This window comes from Protopterus annectens, chromosome 1.part1 (assembly GCF_019279795.1).
Source record: "Protopterus annectens isolate FY-2018-M chromosome 1.part1, PAN1.0, whole genome shotgun sequence".
In the NCBI taxonomy this organism is placed as follows: domain Eukaryota; kingdom Metazoa; phylum Chordata; order Ceratodontiformes; family Protopteridae; genus Protopterus; species Protopterus annectens.
The window spans coordinates 918021772-918043964 of NC_056726.1; positions in this window are offsets into that span (position 1 = coordinate 918021772).

Genomic DNA, 22193 nt, shown 5'->3' on the forward strand with positions numbered 1-22193 from the left:
AAAATATGTATTAACATATGTGTGCAATGCTTATTTTAAATAAGGGAAGATTAACACGTTTTTATTCTATATGCAGTATTAGTTCTATTTGAAACTGAAAACATGCTTTTCTGAAATTGTGCTTTCTGACACTGCAAGATGCACTCTGACCTAGTTTGCTAGCACAGCAAAGTACATGTTTATGCCTTGGAAATGTACTGGAAAGCAGGTGATTTTCTGCTAGGTCAGGAAATTAAATGGAGAATAATAATAATTTCTGTAGATCCATTCATTATGGACAATGAGCTCTGTTCGTGCTAATGAAAAAGTGCACAAGCTGCAAGATAGTTAGATACTATAAACAATGAACTGCTTCAGAAATCTGTACTTGCATTGTGCTTGAATTAGCCATAGTACCTAGACTTGTAACATCACATAGCAAGAAAGTTATAATTGACCGGTGGTCGTCAAGGCCATCCTGTTCACTAAAAAAATATTTTTTAAACTTTGAAGAGTCAGCTAGAAATGTGAGAAACATCTGTAAAGTAACAGAATTGTGAACTGGTGATCTACTACATCAGTCGTAGTGGGCAATGTCTTGAAAGAAAGGTATAATAACTGTGACACTTCCTGATTTAGTCAGACAAACTCTGTAACTGCATTTTTTGTCTCCTTGCGCAAGAATAAAGATACCTGAACTGAACCTTATGCTTTTGGTCTTTTGAAGTATTTTTCTCTTGACATTTTTTGGTCCTTCGAGCCAGAAACACTCGTTTAGCCTGGGATCAGATGGCCAGGTGGCATGAAACTGCGCAGGGAAGATACCACATCGGATCTTCTTCATTGAAAGACCTCCGACTGAATTGTCGTGCAAAAAAGGCCACACACTTTTCTGATCTACGACTGAAGGCGGGTTCCATTTGAACAGTGAGTGACCAATTGCTAAGGCTCAGGTAAGGTGAATCTACTTTTTCCTGTTTTAGATCAGGGACTTGATTGTATTTGTTCTGTGAGAATTTTTGTTAAAATTCAGGGACAGAAATATTGCTATCTTGTCATAGATCAGGGAAACAGAATAAGTAGGCAGGTAGTCTGAAGAGACTATAAACACTTGGTGGTACCACATTAAAAACAAAAGGGTTACGTAACATTTAAAAAGTTAGAACAAAATGGGTAATACGTGCACAAAAACGAAAAGACCCCAAAGCCCACCGTTAACCGAAGACGCAAAATATATGCAATCACAGCACGCCGACAACGTTAGATATTATACTAAATGGGTTAATAAATATGAATTTCATGGGAAACTAGAAAGATCCTCACTTATCAAACTTATTAGACAGTTAAAAAACGATTCTAAAGGTCAGGTTAAAAAACAGCGTAAATTAGGAGTTCCTCAGGCACACAGGTGGATTGAGGAAGCAAACCAAAGAGAACAAAAGAATAAAAATTCAAAAGCAATGTTTTTAGACAAAGAGGATAATAACTTGGTTATAGCATCAGCCCCACCGCCCTCTGCAGTTCCGGTTCCCTTACCAGCTCCCTTACCGGAATATGAAGCAAAAGAACAAACTGACCCACCTCCACGATATCCAGTTGTTCCTATAAAACCACTACCATTTGTTAGAGGTCCTATCGAGACTAGGTCTTGAACACGTAATTTAAAAGGGGACATTTAATTATATCAAATGAATGGAAATTCACGGGCTATGAGTGAAGAAGAGATATGTCCACTCATAAAATGCATTATACTATATAGGATTTGGTCATATAATGCAATATATTCTTAACATTGAGTTTTTATGCACTATGGCACTTTAACATTTATATTTTTACTTATGTATTCATTATGTTGTATTAGTTTTTAGTAGTTGTTTTTACAAAGCAAATGTGTAACATTTACGCACATCACGACACATGCAATATCAAACGATTCATTATGCATCTGGTTTAACATTAAGAATTTTCGAAGGTTCATTAATTCAGAACCTATTAGATTGTTTCAGATTTTAAGAATACAATTTTAAATAATTGAATTACAAAAAACATACAGTATTTTAATACACTGTTTCATGTTTTATTCCTTGAATTAATTCTAACGTATGCATTAATTCCACTAACCGAAGAATATCTGTAACTGTATGTTGCTTTAAATAGGACTTGAAATATGCAGTATTTTCTATTTGAACTACTTAATCCAATTCATTCAATTGTTTTTAATTACATAATTGAAATTGATGCTTGTTTATAAGCACACAGCCTTCTACTTGTGGTTCATCTTGAAAAAGCCCGTCATAGTTACGGGTGAAAGCGCTTGATTTATATTGGTTTTTACTTGGATTTACACTGTGTTTTATCCTGTTTGTCCGTTCGTGCAGCTTTTGTTTGTTTGGCATCGCAATAAAAGAACTTGTTCACCACATTGGGAAGAATCTTGTATCCCGTTAAGAAGAGTTTATTGGATTTCAGTGCTTCTGCATACTTTTCTTTGCTGTTTGGGACTCCACTCATAGAAGTACCAAATCCTCAGGCAGGCCAAGAAGGGCAGGACCCAACTCTCTTAGTATACAGACCGTGGACACCGGAAGACATCCGGAAAGCCACAGAGGGAATTCCCCATCCAAAAGTTAATTTTAGAAAGTTCTTAGAAGACTTACAGGGCATGAGATTAAGTTATCACTTAAACGGAGAGGAAGTAGAAAAAGTAGTCAGACAAATAGAAGGTCCAGATTGGCACATGATCAGTGGCAACTGGAATCCCCATGACGCTGCACTTAGGCCCCTCTCACATAGCAGCGCAGAACTAGATAACAGAGTGAAAGGTCTGACAGACCGAATTTCTGAGAAATGGAAGCCTAGGGCAGACTGGACTTGCATTAATCAATGCATCCAACAAGAAAGTGAAACTGTTGATAGATACTTTGCCAGATTATTAGAATGTTTTAACAACCATTGTGGAATGCAGGTGCCTGAAGATCGGACACAAGATTTCCCATATGAGCAGCAGTTAAAGAATGCATTTTTGAAAGGCAGTATTGCACCCATAAGTAGTTTCATTACTAAACATATGGTAGACCATCGGACAAGCAGATTACAATCACTGCTTGAATATGCTAGACATGCCGAAAGACATTTTAATAACAAAAAGAAAAAGAAAGGCCAAGTAAGTGCTGTGGAAGATGGAGAAGTTTATTTAGTACAGTCCAGACAAAAGGGCAAAAAGAATGTCCAGGGAAATAAACATAGCGACCAGAGGACTTTGAAGGGAGAAGGAAAAGTGGTGAGTGCTTCAAATGCGGGAAAAAGGGACACATGGCAAGGGATTGCAGGAAAAATAAGAAGGCAGCAGTGGAAGACAAAAACGATGAGGGTGAGGACTGACTATATGAAAGTCAGGAATTACTAGATAGGAATAGTAGAGAAAGGACAAATGACAATGTGATAGAAGGAGCAGAGAATGTGATAATAGAGGAAGTGCAGGAAGCTACCGATAGTGAAGAAAACGAAATATTAGACCTAGCCTTACTGAGCTTAGAGCTCTATCTAGCTGACACAAAACCAGAAGTGACACTCTTGGTAGAAGGGAGGGAAGTCAAATTTTTGTGCGATTCAGGGGCATCACGAACCCTGGTACACCCCTCCAAACTACCAGAAAATTCAGAATCACATGACTTTATACTAGTAAAAGCAGCTAATGGACAGCTGTATCGGGAGCCTCTCTCCCATAACATTACAATAACAGATCCTGTTTCAGGATTAACCCAGAAAAGCAAAATTGTTGTTTCTGCAAAATGCCCAGTGAACCTTTTGGGCAGAGATCTTATGCAGCTATTAGGCATAGCAGTAGTTCCACCCATGCAGGGTATGGAAGCACAGTGACAAACTAATACTTTTGCAGTGCAAATGGAAGGTGAGACATTTTACTGGTACAGCCAGGACTTAGTTACGACTGGCCCTGGAGCAGTGACTGAAGAGTTAATGAATGTAGCTATCAGTAAGTTCCCCTCCCTTTGTATTGACATACAACACCTGTTGCACTGTACTCTGTATTATTGTAATACACCAGGACCTGACAAAGAATATGAACAAGAATTGTTTAGAAATCATGCAAACAGATTAGTTCTGTGTAATCTATACTGGGACATGAAAGGGAACAGTGTAGTTAGCTGTTCATTACCCCAGGAGTTCTTTTCACTTTACAAATTGAATCTATTACCGCATGTTAGTTTAACTAAAGAGAAAGATTTAAAATGGGTAAACCTAGGAGAAAAAATCACAAAATGGGAAAAACAGACAGAATCAGAAATGTCAGAACAAGGAATACAAAGACAGAAACTGAACTGGATAACACAAACACATCCAGCTGTACACTTGCAGTCCAGCAAAGACAGCTGAGAAGCCCTCTTATTAGAAGAGGAAGAAAAAGCTTTGTTAGACATACCAGAAACTCTCTGGTCAACAGGAAAGTCAGACGTAGGACTTATTCGCACAGCAGGACCAGTTACTATCATGCCAAAGTCAGCATTTAGACCACAAAAGAGTATCTTGTATCAGAAACCAAACTATTAGGAGTCCAAATCAATGACCAGTTTAAATTCCACTCCCATCTGCTAAAAAACATAAAAAAAACACACCAAAAACTTGGAATGCTCTACCGTCATAATCGCTTTCTTAGCCCAGCTACCAAAATTACACTCTCAACTACATTTCTCTTACCCTCCCTCCTCTATGGAGCACCCCTTCTCACTAACCTCCAATCTTCCCTCAAAACCAAACTATCCTCTTGTTACAATAAAATTGCCAAATTTGCCACTTCTAACAAATCATCTATACACCACTGTGAACCACTCCACCAACTAAAATGGTTAGAACTACCCAACTACCTCTCATATATCCAACTCACATATGCTCACAAACTGATTTTCCAGCCATCCCTCTGCCCCTCACTCTCTTCTACCTTTAAAATGCACCACACACAAAGACAGCTAAGATCAAACAATCAAAACCTTATAGAAATACACAGACCCCACCACCCTCCTGGACAAAACCTCCTGTCCTTCTCTCTAGCACGCTCATGGAACTCCCTTCCTCCCTCTATTCGTACTATCACAAGCCTCCCATCCTTCAAAAATCACTCCACTCTTATCTATCTTCCTCATGGCAATGCTCCTGCTCTCACCCTTCATAACCTATTATTTCATCTTGTAACTCTTTCAGCTCTGACTACTCTGACTATACGAACACTAGGCAGCATATTTTTGTTTTTTAATTTGGTGTAACTCTTATTGCCTTGTTTCAGCTGTTTTCTGCACGATTTATTACGTACATTGTACTATGTTTTACCCCAGCAAATGTATATGTATTTCCCCTGTACTTGTTACTTTTCTCATGTTGAACCCCATGTAATATCTATGTATATCCTCATTCTCTGTTAAATATGTATGTGGAGCTTTTCTCCCCAGGACTCCATTGAAAACGGGTTCTTGAGCCCAATGGACTATCCTGGTTAAACAAATGCAAATAAAATAATAATAAAATAAATAAAATAATAAATAAATAAAAGAGACAGTACCCCTTGAGAAAAGATGCAGTGGCAGGTATTAAACCAATCATAGCAGCTTTGCTTAGGAAGGGAATACTGGTGGAATCTCCTGATTTACCATGTAACACACCCTTATTTCCAGTTAGAAAAGCAAATGGAGAATGGCGTATGGTCCAAGATTTACAAGCTGTAAATGATGCAGTAATACCAAGAGCACCTACGGTGCCAGATCCACATACCTTGTTGAATGATTTAAAACCTCAACAGAAGTATTTTTCCTGTGGTAGATATCAGCAATGCGTTCTTTTCGATACCGATACACCCTGACAGCCAGTATTGGTTTGCATTTACATTTCAGGGGAAGCGGTACACATATACGCGACTACCACAGGGTTATAGTGAAAGCCCAATGATATTCTCACAAGAGATGGCAAGCAATTTAGCGGGATTTATCCCACCAAGAGGTAGTCAAATTTTACTTTATGTTGATGACATCCTGCTGGCCGCCCCTACCCAGCAAGATTGTAAAGAAGATTCTATAGCATTATTAAATTTCCTAGCAGTTGAAGGACACAAAGTAAGCAAAAATAAATTGCAGCTTTGGAGAAAACAAGTGAAATACCTTGGATATGTAATATCCAAAGACGGCAGAACATTAGATGAGGACAGAAAAGTAGCGATCTTACAAGTACCAAAACCCACAACCAAGAAGGAAATGATGTCCTTCCTGGGTACGACTAATTTTTGTCGAAGCTGGATCCCAAACTATGCTTTGGAATCTGCACCTTTAACTGACCTGATTTTTAAGAAGCCTATGGCAGCACAAGATTTAATACAGTGGAAACCAGAAGCAGAATTAACTTTCTGCAAACTGAAACAATTGATAGCATCATCATTAGTTTTAGGATTACCAAATTATCACAAATGTTTTTTCCAAACTGTAGATTGCAAGCAAGGATATATGACATCAGTATTGACTCAACAGCATGGGGACAAACAATGCCCCATTGCTTATTATTCATCACAACTGGACCCAGTGGCGCGGTCTCTACCCCATTGTGTACAAGCAGTAGTTGCAGCTGCAATGGCAGTGCAGGCTTCAGCCTCAGTAGTGTTATTCCACCCTCTCACATTGAGAGTGCCTCATGCAGTCGCAATCATTTTACTGCAAGAAAAAGTAGCATATCTTTCCCCTGCTAGGCATCTTTCTTGTATGACTATATTGCTGAGCCAACCTCACATGACAATTGAACAATGTACTACTTTGAATCCATCTACCTTGCTCCCAACTCCTGTGGATGGCACACCCCATAACTGCCTACAGGTAATTGATCAAAAGACACTGCCTAGAAAAGACCTCACGGATGTTCCCTTGGATGATGCCGAGGTGACATATTACGTGGATGGCTCATGCAAAAGGAGTCCTGCAGGACAGAACCTAACAGGTTATGCAGTAGTTTCTGATACTGAGATTATAGAAGCAAAACCTCTACCACATAACTTATCTGCACAAGCAGCAGAATTGATTGCCTTGACATGGGCATGTACCTTAGCAAAGGGTAAAAGCGTGAACATTTTTATAGACAGCCAGTATGCTTTTTCTACTGTACATGTGTTTGCACAACAGTGGAAGAATCGAGGAATGGTGACATCTACTGGCAAACCGATTAACCATGCACAGTTTATTTTAAATTTGTTAGATTCTATTCAGTTGCCTCAGAAAGTAGCTATTTGTAAATGCATAGCTCATACAAAACAACAAGATAGGATTTCAAAAGGCAATGCGAGAGCTGACAGAGCTGCAAAGCAAGCAGCCTCAGAAGCATTTCTTTTGAACGAAGAATTACAACCTTCTGAAATTTTAGACTTAGAAATGTTGAAAACAATGCAGACACTTACTACACAAGCTGAAAAACAAAAATGGAAAAGATGAGGAGCAATTCTCAAGGAAGGGCTGTACATCTCCAAAGAGGGAAAACCGATATTACCATCTAATTTATTTAGATATGCAGCTTTGTTGAGCCATGGGCAGAGCCATGTCTCAACAGGGGGGATAGTACAGTTAGTGAATCGGGTATTCGCTACGTATGGGTTTACAAACTACACTAAAAAATTTTGCCTGTCATGTCACACTTGTAATAAACATCATGCACAAGGGGCATTAAAGCCCAAGCAAGGGAATTTCCCTACACCACCGTATCTGTTTCATACTATCTGTATAGATTTCATAGAATTGAGCAAATGTGAAAACAAAAAGTACTGCCTTGTCATTGTGGATATGTTCTCCAAATGGGTGGAGGCCTTTCCGACTAGTAAACCAGATGCAGCCACTGTTGCAAAGACCCTAGTTAAAGAAATTATTCCTAGATTTGACATACCGGAAAGGATCTACAGTGACAATGGTACACATTTTGTTAACCAAACTATACAGCAGTTAAGCCAGTATTTTGGGATTTCTTTAAAACATCACTGTGCATATCACCCTCAATCTGCAGGGTTAGTAGAGAGGCACAATGGAGTTTTAAAGAATACGCTTAAAAAACTTATGGTAGACACACAGAAGAACTGGGTGTACTGTTTGCCCCTGGCACTGTTGAGCATGAGAACTGTTCCGAATGCAAAAGGGTTGACACCTTTCGAAAATATTTTTGGAAGAGCTTATAATATACCTCAGTGGAAACCTCTCATGCCTGCAGACCAGGAAGCAGATTGGACACTTGCAGAGTATATGAGGAGTATGCTGAATAACAAACATCTTTTACAGTTTAATTCTGTTTCAGATAAAGACCAAACTAAACCATCTGAAGTAGCAGTAGCCCCAGGCACTTGGGTCTGGGTGAAGACAATCAAAAAGAAGAATTGGACGGCACCAAAGTGGGAAGGTCCGTATCAAGTACTGCTGAGCACACCCACAGCAGTCAAAATTGCAGAAGGTTCATCTTGGATTCATTTGACACACTGTAAACTAGTCAAAAACTTTGAACTTGATAAAACTCTTGCTAACACACAGCAGCAGTAAAATGACAAGAGAGATAATAGAAATTCTGAACGACTTCAGCAGTATATTCAGCAGTGTTGCATAATCATCTTAATAACTGCATTAGTGACAATGTTCTTTTTGTTGTGGCTTTTGCTGTGGCCTTTCTTTTCTTCAGCCACACCAGCTAGACTGAACAAACGTGATTCAACACTCATAGACTGGCATCCGAACTTTAACACTTACCAAGCAATCGAATATGTGTATGCTGAGACTTTTAATATTTCAAATTGTTGGATTTGCACAGCTATACTAACAGCATACAGGGGATTATTAGTGGCTGCTGTCCCCCTAGGGGTCAATGAGACCTGGGAAAACTTGATTTTTGAGACTACACCTGTGAAATCTAGAGACAAAATTGCATTATTTCTACCTGTTACACAAACAGGAATTGTATGCTTTTTTTAAGAATGACACAATTCAAGTAGGTTGGAGTAAATGTAATGTGACTGTTTCTTATAAATGTTATATTAAACATAAAAATGCTAAAAATACAGAACCAATTTGTGATGCAGATTATGACTCATACTTTGTGTCCTTGCATAAAACTGTCAGTGGTATACAACATAATCCTGTTCTTTTAAAGCAACTGTCTATTATAGATAAGAAAATGTTTCATGCAGGGAAGGTGTATATCAGTACTAAGGTAGAAAACTGTTATTTCATATGTGGGAAAAAGGCATACAAATGGTTGCCTGAGAATTGGTCCGGCAGTTGTTTTTTGGGTTACCTGGTCCCGGCCATACGACACACTACAGCTTTGCCTCATGGGAGAATTCGAAATGTCAGAGATGTCACAAAGAAACCTGAAAATCCAATCAAAAAACCTGAGAATCCAGTGGGACAGATCATAGCAGGCTGGAGAAACCATAACTCCGTAAAAGACAAAAGTAAACTAGCACACATGGACTTGAGTGACACTATCATATCCTGGGCTGGCATAGCCCCTGCATATGGTGCAGTTAAATCAATTTGGGAACTGAGAAAGATATCTAAACTTCTAGTGGTCATGAGCAATGCAACTTTTTCTGCTCTTGAATTAATGACTGATGAAATGAATGCAATGAGAACTGTGGTGCTTCAAAACTGCATGGCTCTTGACTTCACCCTAGCAGCGGGAGGTGGTACGTGCGCTTTAATCAAAGACGAGTGGTGTCCATAATCTTCAAACAAAATAAAAATCAAAGCCACAAATAAACTAAAAACAACCAGGAAAGAAAGACGAGATCCACGAAATCCTGTTATTTAGCGCTTTTGTTTTTTAATAAAAACTTCTTCAGAATACACATACATAGTGAACTAAACCCTTTTTATACAAATACACGCCTTCATAGTTAATGACATCATAATGGAATTACTTAATTGAATTCAATTATTACAGCCCCATTGAGACATCTAAAACATTAAATACATTGTTTTAAGCCATATTACAATAAAAAACCGTAGAAAATACACTGTGTTTTGTTCAAACCATAAAAATCCTTAATTTATTATACTTTTATTCAAAAATAACCTTCAGATTTTAATCTGAAAGTGGAACTGATAGATGTATTCATGTTTAAACCTGGAAATGATGTTGCATTAGTTTTTAACTACCATCTTAGTTCCCTATTTTCCAAAAAATCATTAAGGGGACCACTTCTATCTCCAACTGTAACTTGTTCTAATACTGAAAATCTAAAATCATGCCCCTCATTATTAATAATGTGCACTGCCAGAATATTTTTTAAATCTTGTTTTTTAATATCATAAGAATGTTGATACATTCTGTTCCTAAGAGCATTAATAGTCTTCCCGATATAAAAACAAGGACATTGCGTGCATGTCCCTATATAAACAACAGCCTTACTGTTACAGGTAAATTTTTTCTTGTATATATATATTTGCCATAATTTGGGATAAACAACTCTGTGCCTTCTAGAATATTTTTACACTGCAGACAAAAAACACATTTAAACATTCCCTTGGGCCCAGAGTGAATTTCTTGTACCCTCTCTACCATGTTTTTATGGTAATGTCCTTCTTGTAAACAATATTAGGTTTTATTCCCACAGTATCCAAAAATTCTTTATAAATATTGAATACATTCCAGTTACGTTGAACAATGTTGCTTATACTTTTAAACTACTGGTTATATCTAAAAATACCAACACTATGAAATGACTTATTGTTCTGGCTATAAGAACTTTTCATACCTTCAACTAAAGTATTAGGACCCTTACCTAATAATGGAAAAAATATACCTTGTTCCCTTTTAGATACCACCTCCTTTAATGTATTTTCCACAAATTCTAAGGGATAGCCTCTACTAACCAGCATACCTTTAAGAATTTCTATTTGACCTAAAAACTCATAGAAGTCTGAAACCATTCTTGCTAGTCTAACCCCGTGACCTTTTATTAGTGACTTTTTCTGATAGATAGGGTGAAAACTGGAAAAATGTAAAAGTGTATTGGAATAAGTGGGTTTCCTAAAAATAAAATAACTAAAATAAAAACAAAGAGTTAGAAGGTCACACTGAAACAAACAACCAGAAAAAACTAACTAAATGAAAACTCCAGCCAAGCTAGAACTTCCAATGAGTTACCTCCCAAACCTTGTGTAACAGAGGAACATGGGATATATGCAAATGACCCTTATGAACATCAGGTGTTTCAGCTATATGGCGATTCCGAATGCCCATAACTTTTACATTTGAAGTTGTTTTAATGGACAATTTTCAGGCCAATGTTTTTTCAGTGTGACCTTCTAACTCTTTGTATTAATTTGTTGGTTGGGATATTTTGCAGATTACATTTTTTTCAAGTTGTGATTTGTACTGAAGAGTCAGGTTCTAGGGAATTGTTTGTCAGATCACATGGCTTTATGGACATATCTGGAGTCAGAACAATCAAAATGCTATATTTTTGTTTGTGTAAATTACATGAAAGTAGATTTAACAACATAAAATGAAACCTTACATAGACAGAGTTTGGAGAGACAGCATGCTGATTTAAAGTTGAGTAGAATGGTGGTTTTACTTAAAGAGAAATTATTAAAATAATATAAATCACATTTGACAGCAGTTAACATGATATGAGTTTGAAAAACATCACCATTTATTGCAAGAACATGATAGTACTGTTTTAATAAATGAATAAAAATCCAAAGCAGCCAAGGAAGAAATAAAAGTCCACAGTGGTAAAATATACTATACAGGATAAGAAGAAAACCCACTGTAGCCACCACGACCAGTTAAAACTTTATCACACAGATAAGCAGTTTCGAGCATTAGCTCTTCATCAGATCTAAAAAACAGTTAAAATCAACCATATTTAAGCAAATAACAACCAATTAGAATCAATAGCAACAAGGCTTTGTCCAATAAACTCTATAAATATGCAATGTACTCTAGAGCTTAACATATCTCTACACAAACCAGCCACACTTAAAATGTTTTAAAATATTTAATAATAAATAATTAAAACCACAAGACAATACTTTCTACTATGCAGTGCTAGTCAAAAGAGTTCAGAGATCACACAGAAATACTTAAAATAAATCAGTAGTACAGTTCTGGCATCACAGAAAAACACTTAGTCTAAACTTTCTAATTCCTAGCTATTGCTACAAAAAAAACACACTTCTAAAATAACTTACTTACTTAGAGCAACAGGCAGTGCTGTGAGTTGGATAGTCGACAAAAATGCTTAATAATCTCTGGTTCTCACTGTTTAAATTGAAACCGCAGTCCTGTTTAACATTACATCATCTTTTACACTTTCCTGGTGTTCCCAAGCTGACAAAAACTGCATTTACATTCTTTTACACTTAGAGCAATAAAGGACATTCCATATGTAAATTCTGGTCATTAACTTTAGCCTTAAAACAATAGGCAGGAAGCCTTCATCTAGCTGGACTGGAGCTGACTTGTAAAACATCAAAGGCAGTGATGAAATAATTTTAATTTCAAAGGGCCAATAAGAAATGCTTGACTTAGCTTTCTTTACAGCAGATGACAATGTTGCCACATTGTTTTAAGTTCAACATTCATATTTACAAATGATAGAATTATCTGCACAATTCTATCTGGCTAGGCTGGCAGCCTTCACCCTTCTCTACCAGTCTTCACAGATAGTATATATGAAAGCGAGTTAGATAACATGCATTATATGTTTGTTGTTGTGGCTATCCAACACAACGAGGTAAGAGAACAATAGCTAGGACAAAAAGTTGGAGAAGGAATAGAGGCAAGCCATGGTATGAATGTAATATGGGCAGTTCTGACAATGGGATTATTGTTAATCAACAGAAGCAAAATAATAACCCATTTGTGAGAATAAAGCTTCATTACAATAGTGATATTGGTGCCATTTCCCAGGTGATAAAAAAGAACTGGAAGATTTTACATATTGATGATAAACTGAAAGCACTAGTAGGTCCCCCACCCAGATTTGCTTATACTAACAGCCAAAATCTGAAGCAGATTTTATGTGAGAACATACTTCCCAACAGGTCCATAATACACAGGAAGAGTTTGGGAACTTTTAAATGTAAGGAATGCAAGGCATGTCAATATGCCAAAAAAAATTACATCTTTTTACACCCTGTGTCAAGTAGGAAGTATACACTTAGATTATATGCAGACTGCAGAACTAAAATGTGGTGTATTTAGCTGAGTGCACATCATGCCAAGCATTCTATGTTGGGAAGACTAATAAAATGTTAAAACATATATTGCAACATATGAGTGACATCAGATTTTGTTTGAGAGGTAATGCTCTATATCAACATATTAAAGCAAAAAAAGAGTATAGATTTCAGTTTATGGTGTTGTACATTCAGCAAGTGAGTATGGGGGGGGGCTGACTGTACACAGCACTGAATTAGCTTTGTTAAGATGGATAGCTGAATTGCAAGCTAACCATACACCTGGGTTAAATGCTTGTATGCCTTTAAAGCCCTTATTGATGGGGCATAGGTTCTGCTATTGGTTCTAATTGGTTGCTATTTGCTTAAATATGGTTGATTTTAACTGTTTTTAGATCTGATGAAGAGCTAATGCTCAAAAGCGCTTATCTGTGTGATAAATAATGTTTTAGCCAGTCATGGTGGCTCCAGTGGGTTTTCTTCTTATCCTGCTTTAAAAAAGGAAGTCATTATTTTTGTTTGTTTTTAAACAAGTTACAGAAATACAATGTGAAAAAAGTGGCATTATGGGTTTATAATTTAAATATCAGAAGTCAGGACAGGAAGAAGAAATATTACCATGATCTCCATGTTCTATAACAGATAAACCCAGCCACTGGGGATGCACAAGCCAGTGCATTTCTTTGTGCCAGTCTCAAGCCCAGATAAATGGGGAGGGTTGTGTCAGGAAAGGCATCCGGTGTAAAACTTCACCAAAAATATTCATGCGGACACCAGTAAATATTTCCATACCAGATCGGTCGAGGCCCGGGTTAATAACGACCACCACCAGTACTGTTAGTCAACAGGGTGCTGGCGGAAATTGGGCTACTGTTGGCCGAAGGAGGAGAAGTGGCGTAAGGCATGGCCAAAGGCAGGAAGAGAGGAGAAAGGCTAGGACTGTGGTAGTGAGGGTCGCAACTTTGAATGTTGGCAGTATGACTGGTATAGGGAGAGAGCTAGCTGATAAGATGGACAGAAGGAAGGTTGGTATATTGTGTGTGCAAGAGACCAGATGGAAGCGGAGTTAGGCTAGATGTATCGGAGGTGGGTTCAAATTGTTTTATCATGGTGTGGATGGGAGGAGAAATGGCATAGGAGTTATCCTGAAGGAACAGTATGCTAACAGTGTTATTTAGGTGAAAAGAGTGTCGGATAGAGTGATGCTTATGAAGCTGGAAATTGATGGTGTAATGATGAATGTTGTTAGTGCATATGCTCCACAAGTTGGGTGTGCGATGGATGAGAAAGAAAAATTTTGGAGTGAGTTGGATGAAGTGGTGATTACTGTACCTAAGGGTGAGAGAGTGGTGATCAGAGCAGATTTCAGTGGGCATGTTGGTGAAGGGAACAGAGGGGATGAGGACGTGATGGGTAGGTATGGTGTTAGACAAAGGAATGCAGAAGGTCAGATGGTAGTGGATTTTGCGAAAAGGATGGACATGGCTGTGGTGAATATGTATTTTAACAAGAGGGAGGAGCATAGGGTGACATACAAGAGTGGAGGAAGATGCACACAGGTGGATTATATCTTATGTAGGAGGGGCAGTTTGAAGGAGATTGGAGACTGTAAAGTGGTGACCAGGAAAGTGTAGTTAGGCAGCATAGGATGGTGGTTTGTAGGATGATGTTGGTGATCAAGAAGAGGAGGAGGAGTGTGAGGACAGCACCAAGGATCAAATGGTGGAAATTGAAAAAGGATAATTGTGAGGTGGAGTTCAGGGATGAGTTAAGACAGGCACTGGGTGGCAGTGAAGAGTTACCAAATAGCTGGGTAACTACAGCAGAGCCAGTAAGGGAGATGGCTAGAAAGGTGCTTGATATGATATCTGGACAGAGGAAGGACAACAAGGAGACATGGTGGTGGAATGAGGAAGTACAGGAGAGTTTACAGAGAAAGAGGTTGGCAAAGAAGAAGTGGAATTGTCAGAGAGATGAAGAAAGTAGACAGGAGTATAAGGAGATGAGGTACATGGCAAAGAGAGAGGTGGCAAAGGCTAAGGATAAGGCATATGAAGAGTTGTTTGAAAGGTTGGACACTAAGGATGGAGAAAAGGACCTGTACCAATTGGCTAGACAGAGGGACTGAGCTAGGAAAGATGTGCAGCAGGTAAAGGTGATAAAGGATAATGAGGGAAACATACTCACAAGCGAGGAGAGTGTGATGAGATGGAAGGAGTACTTCGAGGGGTTGATGAATGAAGAGAATGAGAGGGAGAGAAGGTTGGATGATGTGGGGATAGTGAATCATGGAGTACAATGGATTAGCAAGTAAGGATAGCTAAGAAGAAGATGAAGAATGGAAAGGCCGTTGGTCCAGATGACATACCTGTGGAAGCATGGAGGTGTTTAGGTGAAATGGCAGTGGAGTTTTTAACCAGATTGTTTAATGAAATCTTGGAAAGTGAGAGGATGCCTGAGGAATGGAGAAAAAGTGTTATGGTACCGATTTTTAAGAATAAGGGTGATGTGCAGAGCTGTAGTAACTACAGAGAGATTAAATTGATCAGTCACAGCATGAAGTTATGGGAAAGAGTAATGGAAGCTAGGTTAAGAAGGGACGTGATGATTAGTGATCAGCAGTATGGTTTCATGCTAGGAAAGAGCACTACAGATGCAATGTTTGCTTTGAGAGTGCTGATGGAGAAGTACAGAGAAGGTCAGAAGGAGTTGCATTGTGTTTTTGTAGACTTAGAGAAAGCATATGACAGGGTGCCTAGACAGGAGTTGTGGTATTGTATGAGGAAGTCGGGAGTGTCAGAGAAGTATGTAAGAGTGGTACAGGATATGTACGAGGGTAGTGTGACAGTGGTGAGGTCTGCGGTGGGAGTGACAGATGCATTTAAGGTGGAGGTGGGGTTACTTCAAGGATCAGCTCTGAACCCTTTCTTATTTGCAATGGTGATTGACAGGTTGACAGACGAGATCAGACAGGAGTCCCCGTGGACTATGATGTTTGCAGATGACATTGTTATCTGTAATGAGAGTAGGGGACAGGTGGAGGTGACCCTGGAGAGATGGAGTTATGCTCTAGAGAGAAGAGGAATGAAGGTCAGCAGGACTAAGACAGAATATATGTGTGTGAATGAGAGGGAGGATAGAGGAATGGTGAGGATGCAAGGAGTAGAGGTGGTGAAGGTGGATGAATTTAAATACTTGGGATCAATAGTTCAGAGTAACAGTGAGTGTGGAAGAGAGGTGAAGAAGAGAGTACAGGCAGGATAGAGTGGATGGAGAAGAGTGCCAGGAGTGATTTGTGACAGACAAGTACCAGTAAGAGTGAAAGGGAAGGTCTACAAGAGGGTAGTGAGACCACCTATGTTATATGGGTTGGAGACAGTGGCATTGACAAAAAGGCAGGAGTTTGAGCTTGATGTGGCAGAGTTAAAGATGCTAAGATTTGCACTGGGTGTGACAAGGGTGGACAGGATTAGGAATACGTATATTAGAGGTTCAGCCCAGGTTTGAAGGTTTGGAGACAAAGCCAGAGAGGCAAGATTACGTTGGTTTGGACATGTGTTGAGGAGGGATGCTGAGTATATTGGGAAAAAGATGCTAAGGATGAAGCTACCAGGTAACAGGCCTAAGATAAGGTTTATGGATGTGGTGGGAGAGGACATGCAGGTGGTTGGTGCAAGATGCAGAGGACAGGAAGAAATGAAAACAGATGATCCGCTGTGGCGACCCCTAATAGGAACAACCGAAAGAAGATGATGATGTTATGCTGAGGGTTATTACTGAAGAGGGAGTTGTAGTTACAGATATATCACAACTTATATAACAGGCAGAGTTGTACTATATGAAGACACATACAAAAATTACACATGATAATTACTCAGATATAAAACTTGTTCCTTGTATTTTGAATAATTCAGTACTGGATAAACCCCCTTCATCCATGGAATTGAAACTTTCCCTTAGGAAAGTTCAAACTAAGTATCTCTGGGAGAAGAAGAGATGCCTTAATTTTATTATAAAATGTTAGAATACTTGAAAATATACTTTTTAACCAAAGTCTTTAATAAATGGTATTTCAGGATGTGTCAATGTTTATGAAACACTCTTAGTATGTGTCTTTAGTAAAATGAAAATGGAAATGGAAAGACCTAGAGTATCTCGACAACTGGAGGCCCATTTCACTGTTCATGACTATAAATCATTAGCATATATGTGTCAACAAAGAATGAAACACTTACAGACACCCCACCTATCAGCAGAAGTAAAGTGACTGACTGGTAACTTGAGTATATCAGGAATATTGTGGACTGTAAAAGAGTAGATGATTAGAATATAGCATAAGGAATAACATGGGTTGCTGTGTAGATTATACATAGAAAATCTCCATGATTCTGTTTCGCATGCACAAGTAATGTATATCTTATCAGCTTTAGGTATTAGCACAAAGCTGGTGAGTTGGTTAAAGCTGATCTTGACGTAATTCTGTGATGGCCAGTACTGGATGAGACAACAGCTTAACAAGACTGAATAATGCTTAACAAAACTTTTTAGCACCTTTCTAATATCAGATAGGTGTTTAACAAAAATGAGTTTTTTCCAGAACTGGTTATGTAATCACAGTCCTCGATATATCACACACATGCCTGAAAGCATGATAGGATTCATAGGAGTTTCAAGGCAATTGAGCCTGTTAACCAATTAAACCTTGCCAGTACCCACTCTTAGGCCATATCCCCTGTCTCTAGTAGGGCTAGGCTAGCCAGTCAAGCCAAGAGTGAATTTTACAGTACACATCCAGTCGTGTAAGTTGTATTTAAAGGATGATAGTGTATCACCCTGCTTAATCTGCAGGTGCAGTCATTTCCAGAAGTTGAGAAGACACTGTGTGACGAATCTTGTCATACCACTGCATTTTGTTTTATCTTCTGGGGAAGAGCCAGTACAACACTGTCACTAATGGTATGGAAGGCAAGAAACAGCGCTCCCATGAAGAGTCTATAAAGTACTGAATAAAAGGAGAGTTCTTCCAGTCTGCCTTTGCAGCTCAAGGTCTTTCAGCCTGTGATCTTTGTTAGGAACCACTGGGGTTTGTTTTAATTTCTTTAAATGTCCAGTGAGCTACATCTTGAATAGGGGCATGGTACTCAATAATTGGGCTAATCACTGCTGAATAGGCAGGGGCTTTGGAAATTTTCAAAGGTGAAATTCACTAGTTTATGGTCTGACTTAACCGGGGAAGGAGATACCATGGAGATGGTACATGAACGGACTATATTTCTGAGGACCAGATTGAGAATATTATTTCATCTAGTTGGTTTGTTAACTATCTGATCCAGGAAATTTTTATCAAATCTAAGAAGGTATGGGCATACCGTACATTACAGGTATAGGTGCTCCTGTTTATTGAGAGTAGATAAAGTTTCTCAACATACTTTTTGTTTATAGTGAGTTCACTAAATTCATTTTCAAATTTTACATGATTATCAGGGCATGCTGTTGAAGGCTATAAGCCAGTAGTTTGTCTTGTCTAGAGTTAGCTGGAGTTCTATGAATTTCATTTGTGGGTGTCTGGGAATCTGGCTAGAGGTGACATAGTCCTTAATAAATATAGCAATGCCACCACAGTTTCTATCAGGCCTAAAGGCATGATGGGCACAAAGCCCAGGTAGAGAGAGTGTTTTCTTTACATGTAATCATGTCTCAGTAAATATACAAATATGCATATGTTCCAAGCACTGGAGAGTGTCAAGATTGAAATCATTAGTTGAAATTGTGAAACTGAGCAATGCCACCTTAATGTGAACCATTTTTGAGTTTGGTAACTTTGTTATACTGCATTGCCAATTAGCTGGATTTTATCTAAGGAAAGGTACTAAGGAGGCAACAAAAGCTTTAGCCAGTATGTGTAAGCCTTGGAACGAGAGGTGCAGGCCATCTTTTGCCAAGCAAGTTTGACCTTCGAGCATCTCATCCCAAGCTGACACATACTGGATTCGCTGAAATGACACCAACTATTTAACCAATAGTTGAAGTTAATTATCTTTTCTTTGCAGCTAGGTATCATTCTTGGAGAGGGAAAGATTTCAGTCAGAACCGCTGTCTTGCCTGCATTTGTCACATGCAACGAGAGTTCTATATAAGTCTGTCTGCATACTCTTCAAGGTGTTTCACCCCAATTCATTCACTGCTGTATAGACCACCATCATGTTGCAGTCATTTATTTGTCAGGTGAAAAGGTCTTTTCCATCCCTTGTGATGTCAGAGATCCTGATACCTGACACAACTCACCATCATCTTATCTTTGCCCAGTCTATGAAGCAGATAATCTGTGTGTCTAATTATAGAATCACCTAACAGTAAAACATTTAGTAGACATACATGTAATAGTGTATAATTATATAATATATAATATACACGGTTGAGCAAAGAGCAAAGCTCTGCCTCAGACCTGTACCCAGTTTTGCAGTACAGTTCTGATTTTGCATGCTAATTTTTGTCCTCCTTTGAAAATTGTTGAATTTCTTATAAGTCACTGAGGGTTACAATCAGTTAATAATGCCAGTCATTAGATCTTCATCATTCTTATTGTTCAAAAAATGTATGTCGATGGAACACATGCTGTCCTTTTAACTTTTAAGCAAAATAGAATTGCCTGGTACTTAGCATACAGGATTAAGACTGAATTGTTTTCAAACTACTTCCTGTCAAAAGTGCAGAATGATATTCCTTCGATCTCCACTTGTCACTAAAAATGACAAGCATGTGAGTTTCCGACATTGTATTTTTCATAAAATTGTTGCTATTCTATCAACTTTCTAAATATATAACAGAATTATTTAAAATCTATTCTTGATTTTGGTTCTTTGCCTCTGATTCTTGACCTAAGAAATTGATATGGCAGAAGAGACTTTTAATGTACACTGTATGGTTCTGACAACAACAAGCTGATATACATATGTGGGCCATTATGTATCCATGTTATCATTCGCTTCGTCTCAAGCAGACATCTGAGGAGTATGGTTATTGCAAGGGGCAGTAAAATGATAAGACACATCTGTGTGTGTGTGTGTGTGTGTGTGTGTGTGTGTGTGTGTGTGTGTGTGTGTGTGTGTATATACAAGGTATAGTTTTCAACTGTCTTTAATTTTGCTTTACATTTCTGGTCTATTCCTAGTAGAATGTGTGATTTCCTGGAAAAATGCATTGGATTATAATCACTAAATAATGAGAAATGTGAGTTTCAGACTTCATATTCTTTAGAAAATACTTGTTAATGCAAAATATGTTATACAAACAACTTTCTAATTATGTAAGAGCAAGTTTAAAAATCTATTCTTGATTTTGGATCTTTGGGTGGGTAGGGGAGTATAATGGGGTGTAGTGAATGGTTCTCACAGCAGTGAGCTGAAATACATTTCTAGGTCATTTTCTATGTATTTTTTCATAGGTCCCTAGGTACTTACTTACTAGGCTATTAGTCAGTGAGGATCTTTAGACTAGCCTTACATTCCAATGGTAATTTTTACCCCTTATATTTTGCATGCAAATAACCCTGAGACAGGCTAAATAAAGATATATTCGGAGTTTTGCATGTTTCCAATAATTATGAGGGGAAAATGTGCTTAACTGGGGGGTAACTTTGTGGTTATCGATATTTTTTGTCCATATAACATTTTAATAGACTAAGAGAAGTACTGCTTTAAGTGGAGTGGAAGATTGTTTGACAGAAGTGGTATTCCCTGTGATACAAGCCTAGTTCTCCAGCGGTTTACATTCATATGGTCGAGGGCACATTGCTCAACCATACATTTAATCGACTTTACTCTGCAAATCCCATAATGCTGAATGGCAGAATGTTGTAAAAACACTGAATTCAACATTTATGACCACTCTACACCCTAAAACAAGTGCTAACATGGGTCAAAAGGGGACGGGATTTTGTGATTCGCAACACTTGCGATAGCATTTTTGTGATGTTGCCGCACTCCTTTCGGCCATACCCGGTCGACCATTCACCAGTTGATCATAGGCATGTACACCTTCTCAAACAAATTCTATTTTATTTTGCAAAAGAAATTGAGATTCCCTTGAGTGGATATTTATGATACTATTGGACTTCTAAATGTGTAATAGGTATGACAGGTTAGGGTCTGTTGAAGCTATATTTGCAAGGCACGGATCATGTCTCAGTAGCCTGTATGAACTTGAAAAGGGGGATAAGGCTTTTTGAGATTGTCTGCATAGTTTTTATGATTTATACCCTTGTTTTTTTTATGAAAAAGTGTTGTAGTCTTTCCAGTTGTGCCACGTGTTTGGACAGGTATATACTAAAAGGAGCATTTTACTCAATGATCTGTCTAATAAGTGCCAAGTGCAGTTGAACAATTACATTCCTGGATATGGAGACAGTACATTCAGATATAAACTGGGGAATGAAAAAGGACTTCCTTACAAAAAAGGACATGTGATGATAAAAAGACAATTCATAGCTGACATAGGTTCCCAGATACCTAACTATGAGATCACATTTCAGGTATGTAATGTCTATGTGATAGTTCATAGGTTCATAGGATGATACTATGCTATTGGCCCAGAGGCCCTTATAAGCCTAGCCAAGAATTTTGTCCATGTTTCCACAAAGTCAGTACCTGTTTCCCCTGTCCAGCAGGGAGACAGGTGGGATCTTAGGGGTGTATTTTCTGTTTCCCATCCAGTTGTCCAGGTTCATAGGTTCATAGGTAGGTACCAGGCTATCTGTCTGAAGGCATTCACAAGCCTAGCCAGAATGTATTGGCTTTCACTGCCCCCATAGATTAGTTCCCTGTGCCTCTGTCAAGCAGAGCCATTGAAGTGATCCCCAGGGTAAACGTTCTGTTTCCCATCCACTCGTCAAGGTTTCTCTTGAAGAGTGTTAGGAAGGAGCTCTGCCTAATGTAGATTGGAATCTTGTTCCAAAGCATGGAAAGTCTCTGGGACAGGAATCTATCCCTCCAGCATGTCCTGTTTATT